This window comes from Crocuta crocuta, unplaced genomic scaffold (assembly GCF_008692635.1).
Source record: "Crocuta crocuta isolate KB4526 unplaced genomic scaffold, BGI_CrCroc_1.0 scaffold184, whole genome shotgun sequence".
In the NCBI taxonomy this organism is placed as follows: domain Eukaryota; kingdom Metazoa; phylum Chordata; class Mammalia; order Carnivora; family Hyaenidae; genus Crocuta; species Crocuta crocuta.
Genome location: NW_027530006.1, coordinates 5,404,747 through 5,415,059, shown reverse-complemented (window position 1 = coordinate 5,415,059; position 10,313 = coordinate 5,404,747). Strand labels below are relative to the sequence as shown.

Genomic DNA, 10,313 nt, shown 5'->3' with positions numbered 1-10,313 from the left:
GTCAGGTTCTAGTGACAACCCTCTTCTTATTTGCATACCATCTCATCACTATGTCCTCACATCGCTGAAGGGGCAAAGGAGCTCTCTGGGGCTTCATTTATAAGAACACTAATTCCATTCATGAATGCTCTACTTCAAGATGTAATCACCTCCCAAGGGCCCCACATCCAAATACCATCATGTTGGGGATTATGTCTTAACACATGAATTTGGGAGAGACACAAACATTCAGTATCTAGCACCGCATGTATACAGAAGGGCAAACCATAATTTGGCCTGCAGTCTGGCTTCACAAGGAGTTCAGTGGCTTTGCTGTAACCCTCTCAGAAAGCCCCCTCCCAGCATCTGTCCATGACAGTCACAGCAGAGATGCCCTTGGTCTAGACGTGCATGTCCCCTCAAAGTTGGCATCTCTGCTCTTGTCCCTGGAGAATTCTCAGTAGATACTTGTTGATAAAATTCACAGATGAAATAGGAAATTGCTTTATTTTCTAGGATAAAAAACAAAAACCCAAAAAGGTTTGATTACAACACATGGAGGTAGTAATTAAAAGATTGGACACTGGGTACATAAAATAGAATAGCAATAGAAAACAAATGAGCCATTTAAAAGTGAGTTTTACTGTATTTATTTTAGAGAGAGAGAGAACACACCAGTGAGGAAGAGGGTCAGAGGGACACAGAGAGAATCTTAAGCAGGCTCTACTTAGCACAGAACCCGACATGGGGCTTGATCCCGCAACCCTGGGATCATGAGTCAGGTGCTCAACTGACTAAGCCACCCAGGTTCTTCAGAAGTGGATTTGAAAATCAGTCTTATGTTGTAGCTGAGACAGGTAGTCAACTCCTTTTATTTATTTATTTATTTATTTATTTATTTTTTTCAAGCTCAAATGCAAGTTTATATGCTGAGTATTTTAAAGGGTTTAAAAAGCATGCTCAGTTAGCATACAGCCTTTTCTCGCTTATATAACAGATGCATTTCTATCTGCTTGTGTACAGCAAAGGATGAGAACCTGAATCAACTTATGACTCCAGAAATGTGCTATTTCAGAAATGTATTCCATGAAATTTTCTTCACTGCTCCTACCACTGATTCTTAAAATAAGAAAGGACAGAGGGTCTCATCCCTTGAAACTGTTTTTAAACAGCAGCACTTTAAATTGAAAGACAGGCAGAAACCTAACAGTTCCTGGTATAGTGCCTGGACTTAGTCTTAATGTTAAAAGTTGAATGTACAACAGAAAATCTATCAGTTTTTTATCCTTGAAGAGAGGGAGGGAGAAAAAGGAGAGGTGGGGATATGGTGCAGTATTTAAGAGCAGTACAGTGACTCAAAATACCATCAACTCCACAATGAAGACCCATGGATCTCAATAATTTTATAATTCATGTTGGACCAAAAAGTTTAGTTCTCCCTACATGGATCAATGAATTCAAACCTCATGCTTTCCAAAACATGAAGATGAATAATGTAAGATAAACTGCAATTGCAACAGGTATTTCCTAAGTAGAGGACTAAACACCAAAGGGAATCCCTCCTTTTGATATAAGCTTTCACTGAAGTGGAAACCTAATACTTAAATATGAAATCTCTTGGCCAAGTAAGAAACTATAGCTGTTATGGGTATTACCTTCTATAATCATTATATGTATTACATATTAAATTAAACCCAGCTTTACATATGCTTGCACAATTACGCTGTGAATGAGGATAGTAGTGATGGTGCCAGTGAAAAAAGACTATCTTTAGCCCAAAAAGAATAAGGGGATGGGGAGGCAAAAACAAGTAGAAAGCACACAAAGAGATGGGCCATTTTCTGACCATTCTAAACACACAAATATAAGAAGAAAAGTATTCCCTTATTTCCCCTGTGTGGAAATAATGTGAAACATTTATTTTCTGTATCACACAAGAACACAGCTAAGTAATCCAACTCTACTGCAGCATTATAACAATCATCCCTTCACCACAGTGTAAGATTTAAATGCATGTGCACAAGCATCTGTGCCAAGAACTTCCAGCCCCTACCCAGGTCCTACTGCAACACTGGTGGTCCCAATGGTTTTATCGAAATAAATCATGTTTAAAAAATAAAGCATTTATTGGGGCGCCTGGGTGGCTTAGTCGGTTAAGCATCCGACTTTCGCTTGGGTCACGATCTCGCGGTTCGTGGGTTCGACCCCCGCGTCGGGCTGTGTGCGGACTGCCAGCTCAGAGCCTGGAGCCTGTTTCAGTCTGTGTCTCCCTCTCTCTCTGACCCTCCCCTGCTCACGCTGTCTCTCTCTCCTAGAAATAAATAAAAACATTAAAAAAAATAAAGCATTTATAAAGACAAGTCAAAATACCTCAGTAACCATATACCCAACTCAAACTTCATCTATTTAAATGTTATATTTGCCTCTTCCTAATAAGCCTTTATTTCACTCAAACTGAGCAATAAACTCTTCCATACTGAAGTATCTTCCTTGCCCAATTAATGCAATGGAAAAAAACAAATCATTAGTAAAGAAAAATGTAGGGATTAACACACCCTTTTAATACGTTTTTTAAATATTTTTAAGGTTTAAAAAGTGTTTAAAGTTTGTAATTCCTAGTAGGAAAACATCATCTGAATGAAAACCCTAGTGGCAAACCACTGTAAAATGTCTCATTGCATGTGGGCCAGAGGGGTAGGGATTATCTTCACAGCACCCAGCTTTCTCCATGAGAAGGTCAGAGGTACACTGGTTTGTATTATTGCGACATCCAATGGTGATCAAAGTTGCTTTTCCTTCAGCAAGGGCTTTATTTGTCAGAAGGGCATTATGCTTGACCTCCAAATTTGGCTGACAATTTACTGATGAGATTCATAACCTTTGGGTTGCTCTGATATTTTGACATATTTGCTGGGATCTGGGCCACATCCTGGAAGGCCACCATAACTTCTGGATCCTGCATGGCTGCAAGAACCTCTGGGTCATTCAGGATTTCATTGAGCCCAGGCATTCCTGCCATTCCAGGCATTCCCCCTGCTGTTCCAGGCATTCCCCCAGGAAAGCCACCTGGGAAAGAGCCATACTGAGCTCCTGATTGTCGTCTGGCTTCTTCCTCCCTCTGGGCTCTCTCATGTTCTTCCCGAGCCTTCTTAACCCTTTCTATTCTTTCTTTGATCTCTCGCTCTTCACGTTTTCGCTCATAGTTTCTCCGATGTTCAGCAATTCTCTGGGCCCTCGGCTGAACTTCTTTCAACATTGCACGAGCATCTTCATCATAATCCAGTTTACAAGCAAGGGCAAAATCATGCGCTGCTTCTTCCCAATGGCCCAGAAGTCTGTGTGCTTTCCCTCGCCACTTATAAGGCTGAGCTGAATCAGGATTTATTTCAATTGCTCTGTCACAGTCTCGGATGGCAGCATTTGGCTTCTGTAATTTGATGAAGACACTGGCTCTCTTGGCATACAGAATGGCCAAGCGAGGATTCAGCTTGATGGCATCTGTGAACAAGTCAATGGCTTTCTGTAGTTCTCCATCATTTAGGGCATCAATGGCAGCCACATTTTTATCATTTGCCTGATCCATCATTTCCTCGGTTATCTCTACATTTTCATCTCCCATTTCTTGAGGGGCATCAGTATCTGGTTCAATCACACCTTCATTGTCAATTTCTAGATCACTTTCCTCACTTGATGGTTCGTCTGTCTTTATGTTTTCCTCCGCCTTCTTACTATCTGTTTTTTCTTCCTTGATATTGTCTTCTGATTTAGTTTTATGAGTAGCAGGTGGTATTTTACCCCCCATGCTCTCCACCCACTTCCGCAGCAAGCGCATTTCCTCTGTGTGCAGAACGCTCGGATCCTGCTTACACATTTTCACGAAGGCTCGAAGCTCGCTCACTTTGCGGGGGTCCATGGTCCAGAGAAGACGGCGGGCGCGGCTAAGGTTGCGGCCCGATTCCAGGCGCGGGTACTAGCTCAGCGTGACCGTGTGGAAGGGCTAGTCAACTCCTTTTAATCCAGAGCAGCAGCATCAGAACACTGGACAGGACTTCCAAGCCTGTTCTTTCTAAAGAGCTTTATCATCTTTTTAAAGAATGAATGAAAATGCCAGCTTAAATATCTATGGTCTATCTGAGCTAATTATAGAAAGACAGATTAAAAAGGCAAGAACATTAAGGATGGGTATTGCCTCTGAATATTTTCAGAAATATGTACAGGCAGGCAGTATCAGTTCCAGTTTCTACCCTGAGGTCGCACAGCATCCATTTACTTCCACACTGCTTTTACAATGTGACATTTTGATACACATCAAATGAAAAACAAAAATATGCCTCTACAGGTGGTCAGGAGGCCTAAGCTCTGTTCTGGATCTGTTAAGAATTAGATCTGTGGTCTGCTCAGTCCTAGGTTTTCTCATTTGTAAAATGAGAAATTTGAGTTCAAATTTATGAAATTTATTTCAGTTTGATAGTTCCATTGTCATTGATTTTGACATGAGGTTTATTAAGGCACTCATTCATTTAATCATTTTTTCCCATTCATTCAGTATGTTTCATTCAGTCCTACTCCATATGCAGCATTTGGTAACTAAGTATAAAGTAGTAAGCAGTAAAAACAAACTCCCTGTCCTCAGAGAGCTTCCATTCTAGACAGTGAGACAGATGATAGGAAACCAAGAAAGGAAGCAAGATAACCAGATTTGTTTGAGGGATGATCACCAGGATGAGGGAAAGAATTCAAGTGATATGTTAGAGAGAAAGTGACGTTGGGATGAGTGGGGAAGATCTATCAAAAGTCCTGGATACAGCTGGACTATAGATTAAGTATGTGACATTTGCAAAGTCTCTTTCCCTCTGTATGCCTATTTCTTATTGCTACCAGAACAAACTGCCATAAATATAGCAGCTTAAAACAACACAAATATATTACATTTCTGTAAGTCAGAAATCCAACATGGGTCTCATTGGGCTAAAATCAGGTATAGTGCTGCTTTTCTTTCTGGAGACTCTAGGGGAGAATTTGTGTCTTTGCTCATTCAAATTGTTGGCAAAATTTAGTTTCTCTCTTTTGTTGGCCCAAGGTTCCTATTGTCTTGCTGCCTGTAATGGGAGGGCCACTCACAACTCCTACAGGACTTACATTTTTGGCTGGAGGTTCCCTTCCTCCAGCTACACAGCCAGGAACCAATGGTTGTGTTCTCACACTGCAACTCTCTGATCTACTCTTCTGCTTTTCTCTTGTGTTTTTAAGGACTCGTGATTAGATTGAGCACATGAGAATAACGCAGGATAATCTCCCCACCTCAAAGTCTTTAACTTTATCACATTTGTAAAGTCCCTTTGGCCATGTATAGTAATACTTTCACAGGTTCTGAGGATTAGAAATGTGCACTTTTGAGGGGCCATGACTTTGCCTACCATAATACCCCAGTTAACTTATCAGTAAACGAAGGCACTGAACTAAAGTTCTTTCAGTTCCAAAATGTCATGACTCCTTTTGATCCTATGCTTTGCCCCTTTGTTTCTTTTCTACAACAACTCATGAAAAACTTTGCTAACAGTGAAGGCAAAATCTCTTGTTTGAAGACAGTGTTTATTTCATCTAGGACAAATAATGGAGAGTGAGTTATGATGTCGTGACTGTAACTGCAAGGCAGTCTCAAGGACGGAGTAAGGAGCATACTTAGAATTGATCCCTGACATGGGCTGCTGAGCCTGCCCCTGCTACACAGCTGCTTATGATCAGGCTGAATGTAATAAAGTAGAATTGTTACGGAACCTGGTACGGATCACCTGGTGGAAAAACCAAGTGGCACTCAGAGATCTTGGGAGGCAGGAGGTTTATTTTAAACTGGCGAGCTCAACATGATACTCTCTAGTTCCATCCACATAGTTGCAAATGCAAGATTTCATCCTTTTTGACTGGTGAGTAATACTCCATTGTGTGTGTGTATAGATATAGATATATATAACCAAATCTTTATCTATTCATCCATTGATGGGTATTGGGCTCCTTCCATACTTTGGCTATTCTTGATTGCACTGCTATAAACATTGGAGTGCATGTGTCCCTTTGAAACGACATACCTGTATCCCTTGGATAAATACCTAGTAGTGCAATTGTTGAGTTGTGGAGTAGTTTTATTTTTAATTTTTTGAGGAATTTCCATTCTGTTTTCCAGATTGGTTGCATCAGTTTTAACTACATGGATAGAACGAGGGGATATCATGCTGAGTGAAATTAGTCAGAGAAAGACAAATATCACATGACTTCACTCACATGAGGACTATAAGATACAAAACAGATTAACATAAGGGAAGGGGAGCAAAAATAATATACAAACAGGGAGATGGACAAAAACATAAGACACTCTTAAATATGGAGAACAAACAGAAGGTTACTGGAAGGGTTGTGGGGCCGGGGATGGGCTAAATGGGTAAGGGGCAATAAGGAATCCACTCTGAAATCATTGTTACACTATATACTAACTAACTTGGATGTAAATGTTTGAAAAATAATATAAATAAATAAGCAAACAGACAAACAAACAAACTGGTGAGCTCAGAGATCACTCTCCAGAGGTCTGACTTCTGAGTGTAAGCAGAGGGAACAATTTATACTCTGTTACTTCTGCATTCCGTGTTAGTAGTAATACGGCTGCGTGCACAAGCAGGCAAGTAAGAACCCGGAAGGGGATTCTTCATCTGGGGACTGGAATTTCCCTACCAATCCTGTCAGCCATCTTATAACAGATTTTCCCCTATCAGAATCACTTCTGTTAGAACCACATTTTACCATCAGGTACGTGAGTCAATGTGATGGACTGTTTAGAGGTGAAGCTTCAAGGGAAATGTATGCAACCTTTCCCTAAATATTCTTCTGAGTATGTATCCCAGGTGTGGCGACCCAGTGCCATGTCCATTTCCTGAAAGGTGAAGCCACCACAGGCTTCATTGTGCCCAGAGAAGCATGTGCACACACACACACCTGGAACAGTGGAATTCCTATGTGGCCCGGNGTATCCCAGGTGTGGCGACCCAGTGCCATGTCCATTTCCTGAAAGGTGAAGCCACCACAGGCTTCATTGTGCCCAGAGAAGCATGTGCACACACACACCTGGAACAGTGGAATTCCTATGTGGCCCGACCATAGTTCTTAGATATTCTAAGAATTCCAACACTGCTGGGAAGAAATGGGTATTTTCTACTATTGTCTTTTTGTTTTTGCAGCCTGATAGAAAATCAGAACCAGTGGAATAGCAACAATAGGAGTTCTGGTATAGAGCAACCAAGGTGGGTCGAAAAGAATCTACACATTTATCTGAACCTGAAGTGGGCTTTCCCAAAAGCAACGGTGGATCCTGACAAATCAGGGCTATAACCTCAATGGTCTTCCTCGGTATTCACAACTTACTTGGGTGGAATTGGCTGGGAAGAGAACCACAGCCTAGAGGTAGGCTGATCAACTGGTCTATTCAGGGATGAAAACCTAGGGCTTGGGCCCCAAAACAACATTTTGAATACAAGTCCCTTGCGAAGCACAGTCATTTCCATAAGCTGCCGGGTGAGTTTGACAATTTCAAAAAGTCTTACTGTGCATCTCTTCTGCTCTTGTATTCTTACTCGCTCTCTCTCCGTGCACACACACCAAGGAAAGGGCAAGTGAGGACGTACAGAGAAGTCACCATCTGGAAGCCAGGAAGAGAATCTTCATCAGAAACCAATCTTGCCAAACTGTGATCTGAGACTTCTGGCCCCCAGAACTGAATAAAAGGTTTTGTGGGTTCACCATCAAGAAGTCCCTTTACTCAGAGAAGAGCATCAGTCTCCTGGCAAAGTGACTGATCTTCATTAGCAAGGAGAAAAGTGATGGCTGCTGTACCATGCAATAAGGAAGACAATGTCTGGAACCAGAGGATTCACTGACTTTTAATAATTTTTAGTGTCCCCTCAATAATAGTCAATTGGACACTGCAGCAGTCTAACTAATAAAGACAGGACCAGAAAAGATTCAGATCCCGGGACTAAAGGTTTGGGCCACCCCACTTTGTAAAGAATCCTGCCCATTAGGTAGTTGCAGAAGATAAGAGGGGCTTTAAATGGGTGTTGAAAAATGGAAATTGCAGAAACGGGAGTGTTAAAGCCAAGTTTTATATTGGTTCTTTCTCTCCCTCTTTAGGTATTAGGAAATAGTGGTGGCTAAAATTTTATATTTTGGGTGTGAGTATATCTATAGTGCTATTAACACATGATTCAGTGAAATATGATACAATGAAATATTTTGTATGGGTACACAAATTTTTCATGAAGAAGAAGAACAAAAATAGATACTGAAAAGCAAAAGAGGTGGATAGTGCTTGATAGTTTTGTTTGCTTCTCCAGATCCCTCTTCATTCTTCACCCCCATCCCCACTCCATTCTGTTTCCTGGGAATTTAAATTTATAAATTACATCAAAGAGTTCCTTTACCCTAGGGCTGACCAGTGGGAAGCACCTCCAAAAGACATGATAGAAGGAGGAAACTGAGAACAAGGTATGTGTTCCTCTGACTCCTACAGAGTCTGTTAAACACTACAGCTCCTGCCTAAGAGCCCCTCCTACTTGTATAGTTACATTTTCCAGGTTCTAGTAATTGCTTCATCCTCCTGAGTCTTCAGATTTGAACATTAGCACCTCATAGCTCTTGCTTAGCCCTAACATGCTTCACCCAACCTTCACGGTTTCCCTTAATTGCCCACATTTTGTAAAAAGTTCTTTCCTCAATATTTCCTCAGAGAGGGGCACCTGGGTGGCTCAGTCGGTTAAGCGATCGACTTTGGCTCAGGTCATAATCTCTCAGTTTGCGAGTTTGAGCCCCATGTTGGGCTCTGTGCTGACAGCTCAGAGCCTGGAGCCCACTTCGGATTCCTTGCCTCCCTCTTTCTCTGTCCCTCCTCTGCTCATGCTCTCTCTCTCTTTCTCTCTCTCTCTAAAAAGTAAATAAACATTTAAAAAAGTTAAAAAAATACTTCCTCAGATACATTTCCAATATATCTTGTTTAATGTGAAACCTATTTCCTATGGAGAACCTGAAGTATACAAGCAGAAAGTAGGCAAAAATGTTAAATGTTAGATATTATTTTTTCTTCTGCCTCTTAAGTCTGAAACATGAAAAGTTCCAGGTAAAAATAGATGTCTCTGTCTTGGAAAATGTTGCCAGTATCATATTTCCCTATGACAATTCAGTCCTAGTTTTGATGAGAGGGTAATATAAGAATAAATGATTCTTGGGAAAAAAAATTCTTAGTTTGCAGATTATTAAAGAGTGTGGAGTGTGAGACAGAAGATCCTGCCTTAAGTATTTTAATAAGATTACTGTGTGACCATAAGCAAGTCATTTAACTTCTCAGTTTCTTCATATATGAAGTGGGAATTAATAATATCTACTTCATACCACCATCATAGGGTTCAAATAAAATAAAGTAAGCATAAGTGCTTCACAAAAGGTAAACATCTCAAATATTATTTGCTAATGTCACTATGTTTCACAGTTCTTCAGGCAAGGATAAAGTGAAGGTGTTCAGTAATTTTGATTAGCTGTCACAGTTTGGACATTTTGCGTATTCATGCCATTCTTAAACTAATGGTTATCTCGTGCCCCCAACATCCTGCAAACTTCCAGAGAACTGGGACTGAGTCTTTTGGATCATCTCTGTCTTCTTGTTTCTTGCCAATGCCTGGCACTTAGTAAGTACTCAAATATTCAAGAATGAGTTAAAGACTGAGAGAGAGTAAGAAAACAGGGAGAGAGAACAATGGAAGGCAAGAAGAAAGAAAGGGAGTAAAGATGAGATTTTGGAAAAAAGGGACAGTACAGTGCAAAATCTTATTCCCTAAATTGTAGCCTAATGCAACTTGTAGCCTAATGCTATACTTCCTAAGAGAGAGTTTAAAATTATAATAATAGTGCTTGGGTGGCTCAGGTGGTTAAACATCCAACTCTTGGTTTCAGCTCAGGTTGTTATCTCACGGTTTGTGGGATCAACCCCGTGTCAGGCTTTGTGCTGACAGTNTGAGAGAGAGTAAGAAAACAGGGAGAGAGAACAATGGAAGGCAAGAAGAAAGAAAGGGAGTAAAGATGAGATTTTGGAAAAAAGGGACAGTACAGTGCAAAATCTTATTCCCTAAATTGTAGCCTAATGCAACTTGTAGCCTAATGCTATACTTCCTAAGAGAGAGTTTAAAATTATAATAATAGTGCTTGGGTGGCTCAGGTGGTTAAACATCCAACTCTTGGTTTCAGCTCAGGTTGTTATCTCACGGTTTGTGGGATCAACCCCGTGTCGGGCTTTGTGC

General features: G+C 40.8%; 1 pseudogene; it reads right to left on the bottom strand.

Annotated features, from left to right (window-relative positions):
* Positions 1-2,759: 2,759 nt before the first annotated feature.
* Positions 2,760-3,970, bottom strand: LOC144231288 (hsc70-interacting protein pseudogene; annotated as a pseudogene).
* Between the last annotated feature and the right edge of the window lie 6,343 nt (positions 3,971-10,313).